We start from the raw sequence: 24,393 nt of genomic DNA on the forward strand, positions 1-24,393 counted from the left end.
CCATCGTTCCCGTGGGTCGAAAGCTCGGGCCCCCAGGGAGGCATTATCGGGGGTAGGCAAGGGCCCATCAAGCTATAAATAGTTCACCCTTATGTTGCCAGTCCAGGTCCACCTGAGCCACTTCAGTCTTAGCAGCCTGATCCTCCTGCTGGTTGTTTCGATGTTCTTCAGTAGCCCGATTCTTGGGCACATGAGCATCTACATGGCGTACCTTTACAACCAGGTTCTCTACCTGGGCAGCAATATCTTGCCACAATGCAGCAGCCCAGATGGGTTTGCCTTTGCACTGCCAGTTGTTCTGCTTCCATTGCTGTAGCCAGCCCCACGAGGCATTTGCCACCATCTGTGAATCAGCATAGAAATAGAGCACTTCACTTCCGCAAAGTGGCTCCATTCACTTTCTCCTTCAGCAGTTTCTGCAACTTGTTGTGTAGGACTCCAGACAGCAGCCTTCCACCTCCGATGCTTTCCCACAATACGACAGGACCCATCAGTGAACAGGGCATATTGCTTCTCATTTTCTGGTAGTTTATTATACAGTGGGGCCTCTTTAGCACGTGTCAACTTGTGATATCCCCAAAGTATTTGCCTTCTGGCCAGTCCATAAGCACTTCCAGGATTCCTGGGCGACTGGGGTTTCCTGTTCGAGCCCGCTGAGTAATCAGTGCAACCCACTTGCTCCATGTAGCATCAGTTGCATGATGTGTAAAGGGGACCCTCCCTTTGAACATCCAGCCCAACACCGACAGTTGGGGTGCCAAGACGAGCTGTGCTTCAGTACCAACCACTTCCGAAGGAGCTTGAACCCTTTCATACGCTGCCAATATCTCTTTTTCCTGTTCAAGTTTAGCGGGTCTAGGACAATAGTAGAACAAGATGAATATATGAATCCACTTATGTTAATACTTAGGTAAAAAATGTCACTGAACCTACCACTGCATTTATCTATTGAGTTGAAAAAGAAGGTATGACCTACAAATTGCTTTAGGAAGGTATTTGTGGGATATGGAGATTTCAAGTTCAGTACAATTCCTAGAAAACTTTCCTCTGAAAGGAACAGGTATACTGGCTGGGATGGAGTTAACTTTCCCCGCAGCGGCCCATACAGTGCTGTGCTCTGCACCTGTAGCTAGAACAGCATTGGTATCACACCAATGTTTTGTCTACTGCTGAGCAATAGTGGCACAGCATCAAGACTACCTCCAACCCCCCCTCCCCAAGAGCCAGCAGGCTAGGGGTGGGCAAGAGGTGGGGAGGGGACATCACCAGGGCAGCTGACCTAAACCAACCAAAGGGATATTCCATACCATATGATGTCATACTCAGCAATAAAAGGTGGAAAAATGAAGGAGGGGGAGGGGTGGGCTCTTGCTGTGAAAACGTCTGTCCTCCCAAACAATGGCTACGTGTGTTGAGGCCTTGCTTCAAGGACGTGCTCAAGCATCGCTCGTTGGTGGGAAGTAGAGAGTAATTTCGTTCCTCTGTGCTTCCACACGGCCTTTGCTTTTTTTTACTTCCCTTTTTCCCTTTCACTTTTCCCTTTAGTTAAATTATTTAATTTATAATAATTTTCCCCTAATAATTATTTTTTCCTTTAATTAAATTATCCTTATCTCAACCCTTGAGTTGTTTCTTTCCTTTTCTTCTTCCCCTCCTCTTCTGAGGAGGGGGAGTGAGAGAGCAGTTGTGGTGGAGTTCAGCTGCCTAGTAAGGTAAAACCACCACAACAGGAAAAAAAAAGAAAAAAGGTTGTTTTGTGATCTTGTACCTTAGTCCAGAATTTCATTCTTCGCAGTAAATAAATAAATAAATGCAAAACTCCTTGCTTTCCTGCAGTTTATAGATGAATCAGTCCAACAGGTTGGATAAAGGGATACCTGACCATCGAACTGCAGGTTTTTAGGCCACAGGACAGAATGCTTTTGCATGGGGTTCCTCAAAATTTTGGAGTTGACTATAAATACAGCCATCTTCTGATGTACAGCCCAGTGAACTTGTAGAAAGTTTCCAAAGTTTATGGTTTGTTGAGATCCCTCTTGTCCTTACATTCAGTCTTGTGAGTAAAGGTTTATTTAGATAGTAAAGACTGGATTTTCTCTTCTGTAGATGAACTCCTTCAGCTAAGACAAAAGGAATAAATTCTTCATGTCTGTAATGATCTGGAAAAAATAATGGATTTAATTTCCATCAAGAAGTATTCAGATTAGGAAAAGTTTGTTAAGAAGAATGAAGTTTGCCTGGCGTTGGCACAAAATCTCCATCATTAATCTATTTCCAAACAGTTTAAACAAATGTCTCCTATGATTAGTTGATCCTACCTTAGGATACTAAATAGAGGTGGTGATCTTCTAAAGTCTCTTTCACCTCTAATTATCTAACTTTTCAGACAGGCTTCCTAAGGAAATAAATTTCCTAGAATTGTACTATCAGTCTCTCTCTTGATTCCTTAACAACTCACGTAATAAACCAGGAACTCATGTAATAACGCTTAGAAAGCGTTAACAAATCTAAGTTCCGTTACCCCTCACTAAGACATTATACAGAAGGAAATGGGAAACAAAGCTTTATTGGCTTTGCAGCTTTGCTGCTCAGTTTTGCATTTTTTTGGAGTTGTGGTTTTTTTTTTACGGAGGGCTTAGGTGTACTGTAGTGATCAATAAAACACCCTATCAACTAATTTTCATCTCATCGTCAAATCTTTTCTAAGCCCAGCCTGGGACAAGAATCAAACAGGGGTTGTGTAGCTTCCCCCTTGGGTCCAGTCCATTTTGAATGGCTTCAAAATTCCTTTTCAATGTTTATTGTCATTGTTAGTGTCTGTTAAATTTTGTCCTTTTTAAATTGAGTATCTAAAATTAAGTGCTTAAAATCATATATGATCATCTTCTTAAATATCATGGTTCTTAAAAATTCTGTGTTGGACATTTAAAAAAAAAACAAAAAACAAAACAGTCAAGCTGCAATCTTTCCCACAGGAAGTCCCTAAACTAGTAAGAATTGCTCAAAACATTTCTTTACCAGTTGTAGGCAGCTTCTATTTTAAGCCACCTTATCATGCATACATCTTTAATGCTGTGAGCATTTTGGTGGTGATCAAAGATCTGGCTGTTTTGTTTCAGAGATTTTGCATTATTCCACTTTCTGCAGGGGGAACATCCAGAAGAGTTTAAGAAGGAAAGGAGTTTAATGTAGTGCATATATACTTACATGCTTGTTTTCAAAATAATCTACATTTTAAAATATCCACTTTCTTGATTTATCTGCTTTTGGCTTTCAGGCAAAATTTCCAGTCCCTCTGAAGGGTCTTCCTACCCTCTGGCAGATTGACACTTCCCCCCCAACTTACTGAGGGTGCACTCAATAAGAAGATCAGGTCTGAGACCATCTAAGGAACATGAAGGTGCACAAGGCCATGGGACCTGATGAGAAGCATCCACAGGTTCTGAGGGAACTGGCAGATTAAGTTGTTAAGCCACTAACCATCATATTTGAGAAGTTGTGGCAGCCCGGTGACATTCCCACTGACTGGAAGAGGGGAAACATAACCCCCGTTTTTAAAAAGGGAAAAAAGGAAGACTCAAGGAACTACAGGCCGGTCAGTCTCACCTCTGTGCCTGGCAAGATCATGGAGCAGATCCTCCTGGAAACTATGCTAAGGCACATGGAAAATAAGGAAGTGATTGGTGACAGTCAACATGGCTTCACTAAGGGCAGATCATGCCTGACAAATCTGGTGGCCTTCTACAATGGGGTTACAGCATTGGTGGATAGGGGAAGAGCAACTGACATCATCTACCTGGACTTATGCAAAGCATTTGACACTGTGTCCCCCATGATATCCTGGTCTCTAAATTGGAGAGAGATGGATTTGATGGATGGTCCACACTTGGGGGTGGATAAGGAATTGGCTGGATGGTCTCACTAAAAGAGTTGCAGTCAACGGCTTGATGTCCAGGTGGAGATCAGTAACGAGTGGTGTTCCTCAGGGGTCAGTATTGGGACTGGCACTGTTTAACATCTTTTGTTGGTGACATGGACAATGGAATTAAGTGCATCCTCAGCAAGTTTGCCGATGACACCAAGATGTGTGGTGTAGTCGACATGCTGGAGGGAAGGGATGCCATCCAGAGGGACCTTGACAGGCTTGAGAGGTGAGCCTGTGCGAACCTCATGAGGTTCAACAAGGCCAAGTGCAAGGTCATGCATCTGGGCCAGGGTAATGCCAAGCACAAATACAGGTTGGGCAGAGAATGGACTGAGAGCAGCCCTGATGAGAAAGACTTGGGGATTTTGGTTGACGAGATATGAGCTGGCAATGTGCGCTTGCAGCCCAGAAAGCCAACCATATCCTGGGCTGCATCAAAAGAAGTGTGGCCAGCAGGTTGAGGGAGGTGATTCTCCCCCTCTACTCTGCTCTCGTGAAACCTCACCTGGAGTACTGTGTTCAGCTCTGAGGCCCCCAGCACAAGAAGGATACAGAAGTATTAGAACAAGTCCAGAGGAGGGCCACAAAGATGATCAAGGGGTTGGAGCACCTCTCCTATTAAGAGAGGCTGAAGGAGTTGGGGTTGCCCAGCCTGGAGAAGAGAAGGCGAGACCTTATAACAATCTTCCAATACCTAAAGGAGGCCTACAAGAAAGCTGGGGAGGGACTCTTTATCAGGGAGTGTAGTGATAGGACAAGGAGTAATGGCCTTAAACTAAAAGAGGGTAGATTTAGATTAGATATAAGGAATAAATTCTTCACTGTGAGGATGGTGAGGCACTGGAACAGGTTGCCCAGAGAAGTTGTGGATGCCCCCTCCCTGGAAGAGTTTAAGGCCAGGTTGGATGGGGCTTTGAGCAACCTGGTCTAGTGGAAGGTGTTCCTGCCCATGGCAGGGGGGTTGGAATTACATGATCTTTAAGGTCCCTTCCAACCTAAGGCATTCTATGATTCTATAATATGATCCTATTCCATCATATTACTTTTAATTTATTTGTTTTTTTAAATTTCAGAATCTCTTAAGACTCACTCTCCAAAGGAATACATCTTGTATACATAGTATCCTGAGACAAAAAATGAGTTATTTACCTGTCACTCTTTTTTTTTTCTCAAATTTTCTCTGAAACATTCTTCTGCATGTAAGAAATTTCTTCAACATCTCATTTCTCTCCCCTTTGATTCCATTTAAACAATATATTTTCCAGTTTACTTTTATTGTTTTGATGTCAAGAATGTGACTATAGGTAACTGTGTCTGAAGCATGGGCAGCTTGTGTGTACCTGAAGTGGCCTTTAACAAATCCTGAAGTCTGAGGAAGCTCCTACATAATCCCAAATTGAAAACAGACTCAGGAGTGGAAGTCTATTGATAAAGTATTTATAGATGGCTTTTCTCTTTCTGTAGGTTAATTGAGCCAATTATTGCTTTCAGTGTATTTCTGTGTCTACCCAGTTAATGGTACCTAGCTAAGAGAAGCTCCTTCTGACTCTAAAATATATGCCCAAAGAAAGATTTTATCAATGTTTTACATGTGTAATCCATAATCACATTGTCCCTGAATTTTGTCTTTTATTAAAAGTTAACTGCTAAATTAACAGGGTACTCATCTTCACAAATTTTCTTGTAAAGCATGAGTTGTTCTGTAGATAAATCATTCTAACATTCAGACAACTGCAGTGGATTAGAACTTCTGTTTCTGGAAGAGCTCCTTCAGCTGTTGTTCAGTTGTTGCTTCTTTCTGCTGCATCAGTTCCCTGGCTCCTTTGGTCACTCCCCAGCCATCTGGCTTTGACACTGAAGGGACAGTATGGCCTGCCTGAAGCAAGCCTCAGATTCTCACAGTATTCTTTTCTTGCCCTAAATAAAGAAAAGGAAATTTAGTACTTTTTTTCCAGCACCTCACAATACTAAATGACCTGTGGCTTAAAACATCATTGCAAAGCATCATCTAACTTGCACAGAATGACTTTCTATTTAGATACAGAAAGATGAATGCAAGTACTCAATTAAATGCTATGCTTTTAAAAAGCATCTTTTCATCCTCAAAAGGAACACCATAAGCCACTCACCATTAGGAGCTGTTTTTACAGCATTGTCAGTTTTCAATCTTAATTTTCGTGAATTACATTCACATTAATTCAGAACAAATCTTCATTTTAAAGAGGGTTGAGAATTTTTGGAGGTCTCCTACTGCCTCCTCACCCCGCTCCAAGATCAGTTTTAATTCTTACAAAATTATTAACACATAGAATGTTTACAATGATATTTAGACCTCCATATTGGTTAAGCCAGTCTGCTGCATGGACCAGTATAAGCCTTTGCAAGGAGTATGTTGGTGTGCTTTCCAGTTCAGATATACATACCTTGTTCTGACCGAAGGTGTGGTACATATGCTCAGGCTACTGCCCCAGCTACCATGTTACTCAGAAGCTCCTGGAAAAAAAGTATCACACCAGTGTTTTGTCTACTGCTGAGCAATAGTGGCACAGCATCAAGACTACCTCCAACCCCCCCCCCACCAAGAGCCAGCAGGCTGGGGCTGGGCAAGAGGTGGGGAGGGGACATCACCAGGGCAGCTGACCTAAACCAACCAAAGGGATATTCCATACCATATGATGTCACACTCAGCAATAAAAGGTGGGAAAGGGGAAGGAGAGTGGGGGCTCTTGTTATGAAGACGTCTGTCCTCCCAAACACCTGCTATGCATACTGAGGCCCTGCTTCCCGGGATGTGGCCAAACATCATTCGTTAACAGGAAGTAGAGAATGTGTTTTTTCTCTCTCTGTGTGTTTCTGCATGGCCTTTGCTTTCTTTTTTCTTTTTTTTCCCTCTTTCTTTTCCCTTTAATTAAATTATCCTTATCTCAACCCATGAGGCTTTTTTCTTTCCAGCATACTTTCTTCTCCCCCTCTTCTTCTGAGGAGGGGGAGTGAGAGAGCGGTTGTGGTGGAGTTCAGCTGCCCAGCAAAGTAAAACCACCACAATCCCATCTAGTGACAATTCCTGGCTCCAGACCTGCAAAGACATAAATAGCTTAAATTTCTACCATGATCCATTTCATCATATTTTTAGTAAGAAATCACACTGTTGAGACACTTGCACAATGTTCACAAAACTGGCTGTAGCTGTAAATGTTTGAACTATCTGAACTAGATTTAATGACGCAAACTTTCAGGAGTCTAGCTTTTAGATTCTGTTATGCTCTGCTGAGTTACACTTGCTGTAAGCTTCTTTGGTCTTGCACCCATCCAATCAGATGGTCAATTAGGACAACCAAGTACTTAAGTCTCCCTACTTCAGGTAACTCAGTAAAGTCTACATGTGTACTTTGGAAAGGTCGAATCCCTGGCTCCCATCCCCCTCTAGGTGGGTTATGGATGACCTTTTTATTTACCTTTAGGCATATGGTACATCCTCTGCATATTTGCTTCACTGAAGTGTATATTCCTACACAGACATACTTTCTTAGCACAGCATTACACATTGCTTGCACCTCCCAATGACACTCTTGATGTAAAACAATTAATATTTGCCTCATTGGTGCTTTATTCAGCATTTCTCTCCCATCAGGGAGTATCCGTTTTTCCTTCAGAATTCGTGGCTCCTGATTCCTTAAAAAAAAACCTTTCTCTTAAAAACTTTTTACTTCTTTCTTAGTATTCAACAATTCCCTGAATCCTCTCTGGATTTATTCTCCGTTTTCCCTCAGACATTAGATGCCTAGATTAGATTTTTCAATACTCCCAAGCCCTGCTTTCCCAGAAAGTTGAATAGCTTGTTAGTGGCTTCCTTCACAACTGTTTTCTCCTGTCCTGACAATAAACGATCATCCACATATTGTAACAGTAACACCTCCTCAGGAGGTTGGAATTGCTCCAAAATCTGTTCTAGAACTTACCCAAATAAATCGGTGGCCCTGTAAACCCCTGAGGTAAAATTGTCCATCTGTATTGATGCTTCTGCCCCGTTTCAGAGTCTTTCCAGTCAGAGGTGAATATATCTTTGCTCTCAGGGCCTGAGAGCACTCCATTAATACCACTGTTATTGCAGTCTAACAATTTACTATCTGAATGCCCAATTTCATCATCAAATCCCTTCCCAACAAGTTAGTCCCTGCCTTGGGTACATACAATAATTGCCCAGAGATCATTTTATCCCCTAGTCTCAGCTTGGTATCCCCCAAAGGTGGCACTGTTACCCCAGCCCCTTCTACCCCCATCACTTTTTAGGGTTTCATTAGTTAATTTAATCCCTGATACTTTACAGGCCAGTAATGACCTAGCTGCCCCAGTGTATTGGGTTCACATGGCAAGGTTCTGGGGGGGCTGCAGTGGCAGCCCCCATGAGAAGAATCCAGAAGGCTCCCCGTGGCAGATAAGGGACAATTTCATCCGGCCCCAGAGGGGCCCACCGCTGCCCAGAGCCAAGCCATGAGCAACACAGTCCATGCCTGTGTGAGAGCACATCCAAGAAAACTAAAAAGAAGAAAGAAACAAACAAAAAACTGCTTCTCAACAGCAGCTGGGAGAGCAAGGAGTGAGAAACCTCCCCACAGACACCAAAGTCAGCACAGAAGGAGGGGGAGGAGGTGCTCCAGGTGCCAGAGCAGAAGTTCCCCTGTGGCCAGAGGAGAGGCCCCTGGTGGAGCAGGCTGTCCCCCTGCAGCCCATGGAGTACCACGGTGGAGTAGATTTCCATGCTGCAGCCCATGGAGGACCCCATGGTGGAGCAGGTGGATCTGCCCTGAAGGAGGCTGTGGCCTCTGGAGAACCCCTGCCAGAGCATATTCTGGGCCAGACCTGTATCCCATGGAGAGGAGCCCATGCTGGAGCAGGTGATCTGGGGGGAGCTGCTGCCCATGGGAGACCCAGGTTGGAACAGTTTGCTCCTGATGGATGGAACCCCGTGGTATGGACCCATATTTGGAGCAGTTCTTGAAAAGCTGCTGCCTGTGGGAAGCCCACGTAGGATCAGTTCAAAAGGACTGCATCCCATGGGAGGGACCCCATGTTGGAGCAGGGGAAGAGAGTGACCGTGAAGGAGCAGCGGAGACAAAGTGCTATGGACTTACCGCAACCCCCATTCCCCCGTTCCCCAGCACTGCTTGGGGGGACTATGTAGAAGAGGGTGGATGGGGGGAAGGTGTTTTTAGTTTGTTTTGAGTTTCTCAATGCTCTAGCTTGTTAGTAATAGGTAATAAATTGCATTAATCTCCCTACTCTGAGTCTGTTTTGCCCGTGATGATAATTGTTGAGTGATCTCCCTGTCCTTATCTCAACCCTTGAGCCCTTTCCATCGTATTTTCTCCCCCTTTTCTTTTGAGGAGGGGGAGTGGTAGAGCTCAGCTGCCCACCTGAATAAAACCACCACAATATGTTTTATTGATATAAGATGGTGATTTAACAAAGTTAATGGTAAATAAGAGAGTAGTTTAACAAGATTCAATGGCAAGGTACACAGTTATTTATTGCACAGAGGAAAGGGTCAGACAAAATCATCAAGGAGACTCTCCTGTTGAGTCATGAGGTTCAGAGTAGACCTCCTTGTTTTCCAAACTCCTTCTCAGAGGAGTCTGGGTGTGGCTGGATGCAGTCTTAGTCCCAGACTTAGTCAACAGTTTATGTCTAAAAGATTTATGTGCACAATCAATCCGAGATGCAACTTAGCAAAGTTTGCAAAGTTTCAACATGCTATTAGTCACTTGCTGAGGATCTGTTGCGTGTAAGGAATCTCTCAACCTCGAAGAGTAACCTTGAGAGGTATCCCTACTCAAAGGGAGATCCTGGCATACAGCCTGCTGCTGTGCAGGAGGTTTCAATGGGCTCTGGGCTGTCCCCTATTTATGGCGTAAGATGATTGACTCAGACATGTTTGCATACAAGCTACATTTTACTGGTGCATGCTCAATTAGCCCTTGGATACTGTGTTATTATCTGTCTCCCCAGAATCCATTCTGAGCCAGATGCAGCCATCACAGCTGCCACTGGTGATTACTGCTTGAGCAGGGTTAACAGTGAAAGGTCAGATGGGGGGGGGAGGATGGGATACACCATCACATTCCACTATATAACTCCTCTTATTACAAAGAAAAAAGATAGAACAGATGTAATCTGTGAATTGAGTTTTCTGTGTCTCCCCTTCTGTGTTACTGCAATTGCTCTTAAACGTCACCAGTTAAACAAGAACAAACTTTTAGAAAGAAATGTCAGTCAGTCAAAGCATGCCCAGTTATTTCAAGAGTAAGTACATGGAGGGGCTAAATTTAGGAGCAAGTTACAATCTTCTCATCAAAAGCTGATGAAAATTTCACTCTCTTTTTACAATAAATGACCAAACTGATAAGCTATATATATTTAATTATAAATAAAGCCACTAAAAGAAATGCTGTACAATGCAAAATAGCATGTTAGACAATTCTGAGAAGAAAAAAACAAAAAACAAACAACAACACAAAATATCATCTGTGTGGCAACTTCTTTTCATAGAATACATACCACTTCTTTTTAATCACCTTGTTTCATCACATGTGTGGCCAGTACTCATGGTGGGGTCTAGCCCTCATGGTGGGACACTGTTTCTTCAGAGAGGTTAGGTTGGTGCTCTCCTTATGCTTGTCCTGGTTACAGCTAGGATAGAGTTAATTTTCCTCCTAGTAGCTGGTAGGGTGTCGTGTTTGGGATTTGGGATGAGAATAATGTTGATAAGATGATGATGTTTTAATTGTTGCAGAGCAGTGCTTACACCAGGCCAAGGACTTTTCAGCTTCTCGCTCTGTCCTGCCAGCGGGCAGGCTGGGGGTGCAGCAGGAGCTGGGAGGGGACAGACCCAGGACAGCTGGCCAACTGGCCAAAGGGGTATTCCATACCATATGATGTCATGCTGAACAATTAATATGGGGTGGCTGGCCAGAATGGAGGGTACCAGCTGCTCAGGGACAGGCTGGGCATCGGTCAGTGGGTGGTGAGCAATTGCATTGTGCATCAATTGTTTTGTACACATTAGTAGTAGTAGTACTATTACCGTTACTATTATTATTATCCCAGGGAGGGAGGTGGGAGGGTAAGCGAACGGCTGTGTGGTGCTTAGCTGCCAGCCGGATTAAACCACAACAGTCCTTTTGGCGCCCAATGTGGGCCCGAAGAGTTGAGATAACTGGTAAGGGCCCCACTGCTGACCAGAGCTGAGCCAATAAGTGATGTTGTTTTGCGCCTCTGTGAGAGCATATTTAAGACAGGGGGAAAAAGCGCTGCACCACACACAGCAGCTGGGAGAGTGAGAGGAGTGAGGAACAGCCTTGCAGGTGCCAAGGTCAGTGAAGAAGGAGGGGGAGAGGTGCTCCAGGCGCCGGAGCAGAAGTCCCCTGCGGCCTGTGGTGAGGACCATGGTGAAGCAGGCTGTCCCCCTGCAGCCCATGGAGTACCACGGTGGAGCAGGGTTCCACCCTGCAGCCCGTGGAGGAGACCATGGTGGAGCAGGTGGACCTGCACCGATGGAGGCTGCGGCCTGTGGAAGACCCCTGCCGGAGCAGATTCCGGGCCAGACCTGCAGCCCATGGAGAGGAGCCCATGCAGGAGCAGGTGACCTGGCAGGAGCTGCTGCCCGTGGGGGATCCAGGTTGGAGCAGTTCGCTCCTGAGGGATGGACCCAGTGGTATGGACCCATATCTGGAGCAGTTCTTGAAGAGCTGCTGCCTGTGGGAAGCCCACGCCGGATCAGTTCACCAAAGACTGCATCCCATTGGAGGGACCCCACAGCACAGGGGACGAGAGTGACCGAGAAGGAGCGGTGGCGAAGAAGCGCTATAGACTGACCATAACCCCTATTCCCCCGTTCCCCTGCGCCGCTCGGGGTGAGGAGATGGAAGAGGGTGGATGGGGGGGAAGGTGCTTTTGGTTTCTTTCCTTTGTTTCTCGCTTCTCTAGCTTGTTAGTAATAGGCAATAAATCTTACTGTCTCCCTATGCTGAGCCTGTTTTGCCCGTCACGATAATTACTGTGCGATCTCCCCGTCCTTATCTCAACCCTTGAGCCCTTTTCATCGTATTTTCTCCCCGTTCCTCTTTGAGGAGGGGGAGTGAGAGAGCGGTTGTGGTGGAGCTCGACCGCCCACCCAAGTAAAACCACCACACCTCCCCAGGCCCAGGATGATTCTAATTATAGTCCAATAGTACTTTGAACCTGACAAAGGGTAGGGCCAGTTATCCAGGCTCCGTTAAGACAGGCAGTGGGACCAGGAGGAGAATCTCTTTTTGTTCATATTCCGTTTACAACATCGGGTTTGTTAAACTGGAAACACTCTGTCGGACCTTGTAGGCAGAACCTGGCAGAAATGCATCAGTTGTCAGAAACTATTACGATTTCCCATGTGGGAATAAAAATGTTGGTTTTGCACCGAGTTACATTGTTTAAAGGGAAGGAATGTGGTATTGAGATATGCTTGCAGTGATAAGAAAGCTTAACAGACGACCTTGTAAAATGCAGATAACCAGACTCCTTAGAGCAATTAGGCGGAAATCACTATGTAAGAAACATCACCACCTCAAAGAGTATAAAAGTCAAAATTTGACTTATAACATACCGGCAACTGAAAGCCATGTATTGTCTGTGAAGCACTGCATAGACTGTGAACCTGGATTACCCAGTCAATGGGGAAACAGGGGAGGGTCCCGGTCGTCGAGAAAAAAAAAATATATGTATATATATATAAACTGTGTTTTGGAACCAGCAGGCGCTCTCCTGCTTGTGGGGCGCCCGCCATTGCAATCGCGAATAAAAATGCTACTTCACTGAGATCCTCGCCTGAGCCTATGTTATTGGCTACAGACTGTTTCTCACGATTTGAGGGTTCGTCCGGGATCCAGTCGCCTACTGGGGAGCCCCACCGCCGCAGCAGGAAGGCATGCCCCGCTGATTTCAGCGGTCCTGTGCATCAACGGTGGCGGTTCTGCGGAGAGCTGACAGAGGGCCCGAGACTGATTAAAGAGGCAGGATCCATCAAGTACTGGAGAAGGGAAGGTAGGCACTCTGGGTTTAAGAATTGATCCGGTAACTCTGTGCACAGACCAGGGTAAGAAATATTAAGTATTGCCTTGGGGGTCGGGTGAGGCTCTGTGTGATGTGTGATTGAGACGTACTTTTGTACGAAGCGAGTGTGGAGTCCTGATCCGCAGTTCCGTAGCTCCGCGAGGGGCACAGCCAGAGACGGACGAAGCGTGAGATAAGAGAGAAAGGAAGAGTCTCGGGAAATTTGGTGTACGGTACCCCTTGCACAGGGAAGTGCTTGGCAGTACACCAGGGAAATTTGGTGTACAGTACCCCTTGCACGGGGAAGTGCTTGGAAGTACACCCCCATTTTCCAGAATCGGAACGTTAGTGTGTGGTACCCTGCAGGAGGGAAATTTCTGTAGCAGCACACTGACAAGGGCTAGGAAAAATGGGAACTATGAGTTCCAGGGGACAGGGAAATATCCCTGGGGGAGTGCCTACCGACAGTTCTTCCTGAAGAATTACAAGAAATTGGAAAAATAATCTCAAAATTAGAGGAGATGATAAAAAAAAATGGTTAAATATTGTGTATTAGTCTGGACAAAAGAACCAATTAGGGAAACTGCAGTATTTTGGCCGAAATACGGGTCTGATGAAAATTCAGGCTTTAAATTTATGTGTAAACAATAAGATTGCTTTTTTTTTCGGAGGAGGAGCCAAGTTATGCTCCCTATAATCCTAATATTGCACCGATGGCAACAGCAGTTGCTCCAGGAAGGGAGACAGGGACTGCAATTAACACTGTCCCTAGAGAAGAGCGTACTCTAGGCTCTCACAGAATTAGAACAAGGTAGAAGAGGTACTGAGAATTTTGCCTTCCCTGATACTAACAGTACTAACACTAACTGTGTATCCTCTTAAGTGAACTTCCCCCCCTCCTTACCAGCAGAGAGGTTAGGAGTTTTAAGGAGATGAAGTCTTTAATTGAGGACCCCAACGGGCTAGCTGAACTATTAGACCAGTTCCTAGGACCTGACTTATACTCTTGGGGGGGGGGGGGGGGAATTATGTATATAAATATGCTGTTTACAGGGAAAGAAATGGGAATGATCAGGAGGAGAGCTGCTATACAAAAATGGGAAAGAGCTCATCCTCCAGGACCAGGGGTAATACCGGCAGGGCAGAAATACCCACTTGCCGATCCTGGCTGGAATAATAATAGTGTGCAACACCGAAATCATATGAGAGACTTGGGGTCAGAATGAGAAAGTACTTGAGGATGAATCCTGAGGACCTGGTATCCCAAGGGCTCTTGACAGTTCATTTTGTGATTAAAGCCTGGCAAGATACCCAGAAAATGCTCCAGAAGGTGGGGGGATGTAGTGAACAGTCACTGGGGGGCCCTCCTGTGGGAGGCCCTGAAGGTGTGTGTCAGGAGGGGAGATGAGAAGGAAAAGTAGAGAGTGAAACTAATGGTCTTGACAGTGTAGCAGGTAGTCAGGCAGAGGGTTGGAGAAAGAGGAAGAAAATCTTCAGGGGGAGTCAGGGCCAGGATGGAAAGGAGAGGAAGAGAGATGAAGGAATGGCAGGCAAGGAAAGATCAGGGACAGCCTTTGAATAGGAGGAGAGAAGGAAAATGGGAAAGTGCAGGCTGGAGAAAGATGAAAAGAAGTGTTAAAAAGGGTTATTGAAGGTGTTAAAGCTGTGGTACGTAATGTTTGACAGAGCTGTTTTTTGAATGAGTTAGGAAAGTTGAATGAGCAGGGAAAGAGGATGTAGGCATTATCTAAGTAACAGTCTAGAAGTTTTGGTATATTTGCTGTGGTGTTTGGTCATTTTCCCAAGTATGGAGAAGGGGGGGTGTTGTGGTTTAACCCGGCTGGCAGCTAAACACCACACAGCCGTTCGCTCACCCTCCCCCCTCCCTCTCTGGGATGGGGGAGAGAAATGGGAAAGTGAAGCCTGTGAGTTGAGATAAAGACAGTTTATTAAGATAGGAAAATAATAACAATAATAATAATAATAGTGATAATGATAATAGTATTAATAATAATAATGTGTAAGAAACAAGTGATGCACAATGCAATTGCTCACCACCCGCTGACCGATGGCCAGCCTATCCCCGAGCAGCCGGCCCCCCCACCCCGGCCAGCCACCCCTATATATTGTTTAGCATGACGTCAGATGGTATGGAATACCCCTTTGGCCAGTTTGGGTCAGCTGTCCTGGGTCTGTCCCCTCCCAGCTCCTGCTGCACCCCTAGCCTGCTCGCTGGCAGGACAGAGCGAGAAGCCGAAAAGTCCTTGGCCTGGTGTAAACACTGCTCTGCAACAATTAAAACATCAGCATGTTATCAGCGCTCTTCTCATCCTAATCCAAAACATAGCACCCTACCAGCTACTATGAGGAAAAATTAACTCTGTCCTAACTGGAACCAGGACAGATATCCACCCCTTATTCCATACCATTTATGTCATGCTCAGGTTACACTCTTTCCAATACCTTGTAATTAATCACAATTTTCATCTATGATATATAGCAATCATGGTAGTGATGACATACAGTATTATATAATAATTAACATACTACAATTCAACTCATGGGCTATTCTCACCCAGTATCAAATCCCCTTGAGGTACACACCGGACCTCCCCATTCTTTTGCATTACCCACCAAGTGCATCCAGGTCCCTGAGCAAAAGCAATTCCACGAATGGGTTTGCCTTTTCCTGAGGCAGGAGTAGCCCAGACTGTTTTACCCAGCATGTTTCTTACGTGCACTACAGGAACTTTATCCCCTTCTACAGTGCGTAACAGGTTTGATTGGGCAGGTCCAGCTCGGTTGGCAGATCCCCTGGTATTGACTAACCAGGTGGCCTTTGCCAAATGTGTATCCCAATTTTTGAATGTCCCAGCACCCATTGCTTTCAGTGTAGTCTTCAACAGTCCATTGTATCGTTCAACTTTTCCAGAGGCTGGTGCATGACAGGGGATGTGATACACCCACTCAATACCATGTTCTTTGGCCCAAGTGTCTATAAGGTTGTTTCGGAAATGAGTCCCGTTGTCTGACTCAATTCTTTCTGGGGTACCATGTCGCCATAGGACTTGCTTTTCAAGGCCCAGGATAGTGTTCCGGGCGGTGGCATGGGGCACAGGATATGTTTCCAGCCATCCGGTGGTTGCTTCCACCATTGTAAGTACGTGGCGCTTGCCGTTGCGGGTTTGAGGGAGTGTGATGTAATCAATCTGCCAGGCCTCTCCATGTTTATATTTCAGCCATCGTCCTCCATACCAAAGAGGTTTTGACCGTTTGGCTTGCTTGATTACAGCACGTTTCACAATCATGAATAACCTGTGCTATAGTGTCCATGGTCAGGTCCACCCCTCGATCACGAGCCCATCTGTAGGTTGCATCTCTACCTTGATGGCCTGAGGTGTCATGGGCCCATCGGGCTATAAATAATTCACCTTTATGTTGCCAGTCCAGGTCCACCTGAGCCACTTCAATCTTAGCAGCCTGATCCACCTGCTGGTTGTTTTGATGTTCTTCAGTAGCCCGATTCTTGGGCACATGAGCATCTACACGGCGTACCTTTACAACCAGGTTCTCTACCCGGGCAGCAATATCTTGCCACAATGCCGCAGCCCAGATGGGCTTGCCCCTGCGCTGCCAGTTGTTCTGCTTCCATTGCTGTAACCACCCCCACAGGGCATTTGCTACCATCCATGAATCAGTATAGAGATAGAGAACTGGCCACTTTTCTCGTTCAGCAATATCTAAAGCCAGCTGGATGGCTTTCACTTCTGCAAACTGGCTCGATTCACCTTCTCCCTCAGCAGCTTCTGCAACTCGTCGTGTAGGACTCCATACAGCAGCTTTCCATCTCCGATGCTTTCCCACAATATGACAGGACCCGTCAGTGAACAAGGCATATTTCTTCTCATTTTCCGGTAGCTTGTTGTACAGGGGGGCTTCTTCAGCACGGACCACCTCCTCCTCTGATGATATCCCAAAGTATTTGCCTTTTGGCCAGTCCAAAATCACCTCCAAGATTCCTGGGTGACTGGGGTTTCCTATTCGAGCCCGCTGAGTAATCAGTGCAACCCACTTGCTCCATGTAGCATCAGTTGCATGATGTGTAGAGGGGACCCTTCCTTTGAACATCCAGCCTAGTACCGGCAGTCGGGGTGCCAGGAGGAGCTGCGCTTCAGTACCGACCACTTCCAAAGCAGATCGAACTCCTTCATATGCTGCCAATATCTCCTTTTCAGTTGGAGTATAGCGGGCCTCAGATCCTCTGTATCCCCGACTCCAAAACCCCAGGGGTCGACCTCGAGTTTCCCCAGGTTCTTTCTGCCAGAGGCTCCAGGCGGGACCATTCTCCCCGGCTGCGGTGTAGAGCACATTCTTTTCATCTGGTCCTGTTCGGACTGGCCCGAGGGCTACTGCATGAACTATTTCCTGCTTAATTTGTTCAAAGGCTTGTCGTTGCTCAGGGCCCCATTCAAAAGCATTCTTCTTACGGGTTACTTGGTAGAGCGGGTTTACAATCAGACTGTAATTTGGAATATGCATTCTCCAAAACCCCACGACACCTAGGAAAGTTTGTGTTTCTTTTTTGCTAGTTGGTGGAGACATAGCTGTTATTTTGTTGATCACATCCATTGGGATTTGACGACGTCCATCTTGCCATTTTATTCCTAAAAACTGGATCTCTCGTGCAGGTCCTTTAACTTTATTCTGTTTTATGGCAAAACCGGCCTTCAGAAGGATTTGGACTATTTTCTTCCCTTTCTCGAAAACTTCTTCTGCAGTGTCACCCCACACAATGATGTCATCAATGTACTGCAGGTGTTCAGGAGCTTCCCCCTGCTCCAGAGCAGACTGGATCAGTCCATGGCAAATGGTAGGGCTCTGTTTCCACCCCTGGGGCAGCCGATTCCAAGTATATTGGACTCCCCTCCAAGTGAAAGCAAACTGTGGCCTGCACTCTGCTGCTAGAGGGATGGAGAAAAATGCATTAGCGATATCAATTGTGGCATACCACTTGGCTGCCTTTGATTCCAGTTCATACTGGAGTTCTAGCATGTCCGGCACTGCAGCACTCAGTGGTGGCGTGACTTCGTTCAGGCCACGATAGTCCACTGTTAGTCTCCACTCACCATTAGACTTTCGCACTGGCCATATGGGACTATTAAAAGGTGAATGAGTCTTGCTGATCACTCCTTGGCTCTCCAGTTGACGAATTAGCTTATGGATGGGAATCAGGGAGTCTCTGTTGGTGCGATATTGCCACCGGTGCACTGTTGTGGTAGCGATCGGCACTTGCTGTTCTTCGACCCTCAGCAACCCCACAACAGAAGGGTCCTCTGAGAGACCGGGCAAGGTAGACAACTGCTTAATGTCCTCTGTCTCTAAGGCAGCTATGCCAAGAGCCCAGCGGAAGGAACCCTTTTGGGTCCTTGAAAAATCCTCTCCTGAGGTAGTCTATGCCAAGGATGCACGGAGCATCCGGGCCAGTCACAATACGGTGCTTTTGCCACTCATTACTGGTTAGACTCACTTCAGCCTCCAATACAATTAACTGCTGGGATCCCCCCGTCACACCATAAATACAGATGGGCTCTGGCCTTTTATAGCTTGTTGGCATTAGAGTACACTGTGCACCCGTGTCTACTAAAGCCTTATACTTCTGTGCGTCTGACGTGCCAGGCCATCGAATCCACACAGTCCAATAAAATCGATTGTCCCTTTCCTCCCCCTGGCTGGAGGCAGGGCCCCTCTAGTCCTGGTCAGAATCTTCGTTTCTGTGTTTAAAGGACTGCCTGCTGGAAGTTGGAGCAGCAAACTTTTCAGAGAACCCCTTTTACCCAATTGTTTTCTTTTGCAATTCACGTACCCGTGCCTCTAGGGTCGCAGTAGATTTTCCATCCCATTTTCTCATGTCCTCTCCATGGTCACGTAGGTAAAACCACAGGGTGGCGCGGGGTGTGTGCCTACCATATTATCTTCCTTGCATAGATGAACGTTTACCCCTAATAGCTGAGACACTGGTTTGTACAGGTGGGGAGGAAAATAATCTCTCTTCAAGTTGGTGGATCTTTTCAGAAAGTTTCTCCAAAGCATTCTCTTTTAGCTGGTGGGCACTGGTTCGTTCAGGTGGAGGGGAAGATAAATTCTCTTTAAGTTGGTGGACCTCTTCAGAGAGTTTCTCCACAGCCGAGACACAGGCCTGTAGGGAAGAGGAGAGATTTCCTTCGTACTGCCGGACTATTTTAGTCACTTCATTCACTGTGGGATTCTCCTCCTCTTTCCAGGTTAGTATTGCCAATGAGCTGGCATATGATGATGGTGCACTCCGTACAAACTTCCGCCACATGGGTGGTGTACACCGGACTGCATCTGGATCTGTGGATGTTTGTGCGTCGACTAGGTCCTTATAAATTACTTCCCGTACGGCCAATTCCCTCAGGTACTGAATTCCCTTCTCCATGGTGGTCCACTTGCCTGGTAGACATACAAGTTCTTCCTTGAAGGGATACCTTTCCTTCACAGCTGACAGGAGACGCCTCCAGAGGCTGCGAGATCGTGCTCCATCTCCAATTGCTTTGTCAATACATGCGTCCCTAGCAAGGGATCCCAGCCGCCTGTCTTCCCTGCTCTCTAATTCCACATAATTGGCTCCGGTGTCCCAGCACCGGAGCAGCCAGGTGACAAGCTGCTCACCTATACAGCGACCAAAATCTTTTCGCACATCTCGTAGCTCACGCTGGTATAGAGTCCGGGTAGTTACTGTTGATTTTTCGACATCCCCATCCTCATCTTCAGTCTCCTGCACCTTTGATGGCCCAGCCTCGTCTTCACTATGCCCAGACTTCGCAGAAGACTGTCTGCGTTCTAAACGACCTGAGTCTCTATACCATTTTTTCACCTTGTCTACAGGGGCAACTTGCACTGCTACAGCTCGTTTCTCTGACCCAGCCACAGGGTCTGCCACAGGGGTTGGAATACCCTCTGCGGGGTCAACTTGCACTGCTACAGCTCGTTTCTCTGACCCAGCCACAGGAGTGGGAGCAGCTGCAGGAGCTGGAGCGGCTGCAGGAGCTGGAGCTGGAGCGGCTGCAGGAGCTGGAGCGGCTGCAGGAGCTGGAGCGGCTGCAGGAGCTGGAACTGGAGCGGCTGCAGGAGCTGGAGCGGCTGCAGGAGCTGGAGCGGCTGCAGGAGCTAGAGCTGGAACGGCTGCAGGAGCTGGAGCGGCTGCAGGAGCTGGAGCTGGAGTGGCTGCAGGAGCTGGAGCGGCTGCAGGAGCTGGAGCTGGAGCGGCTGCAGGAGCTGGAGCGGCTGCAGGAGCTGGAGCGGCTGCAGGAGCTGGAACTGGGACGGCTGCAGGAGATGGAGCGGCTGCAGGAGCTGGAGCTGGAGCGGCTTCAGGAGCTGGAGTGGCTGCAGGAGCTGGAGCGGCTGCAGGAGCTGGAGCGGCTGCAGGAGCTGGAGCTGGAGCAGCTGCAGGAGCTGGAACTGGAACGGCTGCAGGAGCTGGAGTGGCTGCAGGAGCTGGAACTGGAACGGCTGCAGGAGCTGGAACTGGGACGGCTGCAGGAGCTGGAGCTAGGTTGATAGTAGCATCAATTGCAGCTCGATAGGCACAAGCCAGACCCCAGCACGCTACAGTGATTTGTGTCACTTTGGAACTGCCAGAGTCATGACACCTTTTTTTCAAGCATTCTGCCAGCTTTTTAGGATTTTGCAGTTGTTCAGGGGTGAATGTCCAAAACACTGGAGGTGACCACTGCTCTAGAAACCTGCCCATATCCTCCCACACTCCCTGCCACTCGCAACTATCCCGCCTCAAGACAGATTTCCGGATGAGATTCCTAAGTAGTTGTTTAACCTTAAACAAAACCTGAAGCGCATTCAGGAGACATAACAACAAGAACATGCTGGTCTGAGTATCCCAAGGATATTCAACATCTCGGAGAACCACCGTAACTAGCTCGGGGGATAAGAGGGTGGTGAAGGAGAAAGGGGGAGTGAACAGGTAGGGAAACATGTCTTCCCCTGTCCCCTTCACAGATTGGCTCCCTGACGAAAACAGGCAATAGGTGTAATTGCTAATAGTTCCCGAGATATGGTTTCCAAAGTATAGCGTCGACGTCAGTGCTGAGTACAAATACCAGGTTAAAGTCGTGACCAGATATTTCATCATTTCATAAGCCATTGTTACACCGCACAGTACCATAACAATCTTAAACCAGGGCCCGGAAAGGATAAACAGTGCAACAGGGAGCACATACAGAAAGTAACGCGCTATAAAACTCAATTTGGAAAACAGGCACAGCAGACTGGAGATTAAGGCAATCAACATCGTGACTAGCAACTATTAAGCAGGTCCAATACTTATACCAATTTTAGTTTAACACACTCAGGTCGAATCTGTCGATATCTCAACCCTTCGTGCCCCACGTTGGGCGCCAAAAGGACTGTTGTGGTTTAACCCGGCTGGCAGCTAAATACCACACAGCCGTTCGCTCACCCTCCTCCCCCCCTCTCTGGGATGGGGGAGAGAAACGGGAAAGTGAAGCCGGTGAGTTGAGATAAAGACAGTTCATTAAGACAGGAAAATAATAATAACAATAATAATAATAATAGTGATAATGATAATAGTATTAATAATAATAATGTGTAAGAAACAAGTGATGCACAATGCAATTGCTCACCACCCGCTGACCGATGCCCAGCCTATCCCCGAGCAGCCGGCCCCCCCACCCCGGCCAGCCACCCCTATATATTGTTTAGCATGACGTCAGATGGTATGGAATACCCCTTTGGCCAGTTTGGGTCAGCTGTCCTGGGTCTGTCCCCTCCCAGCTCCTGCTGCACCCCTAGCCTGCTCGCTGGCAGGACAGAGCGAGAAGCCGAAAAGTCCTTGGCCTGGTGTAAACACTGCTCTGCAACAATTAAAACATCAGCATGTTATCAGCGCTCTTCTCATCCTAATCCAAAACATAGCACCCTCCCAGCTACTATGAGGAAAAATTAACTCTGTCCTAACTGGAACCAGGACGGGGGGGGGGACCGGGGAGGGGGGCAGCCTGCTCCACCAGGGGCCTCTCCACAGGCCACAGGGGGCTTCGGCTCCAGTGCCTGGAGCGCCTCCACCCCCTCCTTCTGTGCTGACTTTAGTGTCTGCGGGGAGGTTTCTCACTCCTCTCTCTCCCAGCTGCTGTTGAGCAGCAGGTTTTTGTTTGTTCATTCGTTTGTTTTCGTGGATGTGCTCTCACAGAGGCACGGACTGTGTCGCTCATGGCTTGGCTCTGGGCAGCGGTGGGCCCCTCTGGGGCCGGATGAAATTGTCCCTTATCTGCCACGGGGTGGTTTCTGGATTCTCCTCCTTGGGCTGCCACTGCAGCCCCCTCCCGAACCTTGCCATCAAGCACAGTACACAGGGGCAGCTAGGTCATTACTGGCCTATAAAGTATCGGGGATTAAATTAACTAATGAAACCCTAAAAAGTGATGGGGGTAGAAGGGGCTGGGGTAACAGTGCCACCTTTGGGGGATACCAAGCTGAGACTAGGGGATAAAATGATCTCTGGGCAATTATTGTATGTACCCAAGGCAGGGACTAACTTGTTGGGAAGGGATTTGATGATGAAATTGGGCATTCAGATAGTAAATTGTTAGACTGCAATAACAGTGGTATTAATGGAGTGCTCTCAGGCCCTGAGAGCAAAGATATATTCACCTCTGACTGGAAAGACTCTGAAACGGGGCAGAAGCATCAATACAGATGGACAATTTTACCTCAGGGGTTTACAGGGCCACCGATTTATTTGGGCAAAGTTCTAGAACAGATTTTGGAGCAATTCCAACCTCCTGAGGAGGTGTTGCTGTTACAATATGTGGATGATCTTTTATTGTCAGGACAGGAGAAAACAGTTGTGAAGGAAGCTACTAACAAGCTATTCAACTTTCTGGGAAAGCAGGGCTTGGGAGTATTGAAAAATAAATTACAGTATGTAGAAAGACAAGTCAGGTATTTAAGGCATCTAATGTCTGAGGGAAAACTGAGAAAAAATCCAGAGAGGATTCAGGGAATTGTTGAATACTAAGAAAGAAGTAAAAAGTTTTTAAGAGAAAGGTTTTTTTTTTAAGGAATCAGGAGCCACGAATTCTGAAGGAAAAACGGATACTCCCTGATGGGAGAGAAATGCTGAATAAAGCACCAATGAGGCAAATATGATGTTTTACACCAAGAGAGTCATTGGGAGGTGCAAGCAATGTGTGATGCTGTGCTAAGAAAGTATGTCTGTGTAGGAATATACACTTCAGTGAAGCAAATATGCAGAGGATGAACCATATGCCTAAAGGTAAATAAAAAGGTCATCCATAACTCACCTAGAGGGGGATGGGAACCAGGGATTCGACCTTTCCAAAGTATACAGGTAGACTTTACTGAGTTACCTAAAGCAGGGAGACTTAAGTACTTGTTGGTCCTAATTGACCACGTGACTGGATGGGTGGAAGCTTTCCCCTCGGTATCTGCAACTGCAAACACGGTGTCTAAGGTATCACTGGAGCAAATAGTCCCTAGATATGGGATAGCTGAAAACATTGATTCAGATCAAGGAAGTCACTTCACTTCACAAGTACTGCAAGGGTTAATGCAGGCCTTAGAGATTGAGTGGGATTTTCACACCCCCTGGCACCCCTCCTCTTCTGGGAAGGCAAAGCGAATGAACCAGACATTAAAGAAGCAATTAACTAAATTGGTGTTAGAAACCCAACTTCCTTGGGTAAAATGCTTACCTTTAGCACTGCTCCAGGTTCAAACAGCACCAAGAAACGATATAGGAAATTCACCGTATGAGATGCTGTTCGAATTACCCTATCTGGGCAGAAGGGATGAGATACCGCAATTCGAAACAAGAGAGTTTTCTTAAGAACTGTATTCTGGGGTTGTCCTCTTCTTTGTCATCTCTCAGGACCCGTGGGAAATTGGGTCCTGATTCAGACCTGGAAAGGATCAACTCCGGCCTGAATGGGAAGGACACTTCCAAGTACTACTAACCACTGAAACAGCCATAAGAACTGCGGAAAAAGGTTGGACTCGCTATACTCGAGTGAAGGCATCCGTCGACCCTAGTACCTGGGAAGCTGTTCCTACAGAAGACTTGTTGGAAGCTGAAATCGAAGAGAAAAATCTCATAGTGGACGCTGAGTGGGATAAGAGCTTGCAATTGTAAACTAACCTTTTATTTTCACAGGTAATTAATGAGTATGACTTGTGATTGAGAGAAAGGACAGACCTATAGTGAATTGAAGTGCTCCCAAGGGGGGTTTGTTATAGTAGTAGTGTACATCTTATTCTTTGTATTGATAATTATTTGGAAACCTGAGGTTTAAAAATAATGACAGGGA

The 24,393-nt window shown here is 46.6% G+C and overlaps 1 long non-coding RNA gene across 1 annotated transcript; it reads left to right on the forward strand.

Moving 5' to 3' along the window:
• Positions 1 to 13,001: 13,001 nt before the first annotated feature.
• LOC308187216 lies at positions 13,002 to 24,162 on the forward strand. The gene is made up of 2 exons (XR_013944527.1): positions 13,002 to 13,052; positions 23,958 to 24,162. It is a non-coding gene; the product is annotated as an uncharacterized lncRNA (long non-coding RNA).
• Positions 24,163 to 24,393: the final 231 nt, after the last annotated feature.

The sequence above is a fragment of the Anser brachyrhynchus genome (assembly GCF_964034855.1).
Source record: "Anser brachyrhynchus genome assembly, contig: SCAFFOLD_522, whole genome shotgun sequence".
NCBI classification, from domain to species: domain Eukaryota; kingdom Metazoa; phylum Chordata; class Aves; order Anseriformes; family Anatidae; genus Anser; species Anser brachyrhynchus.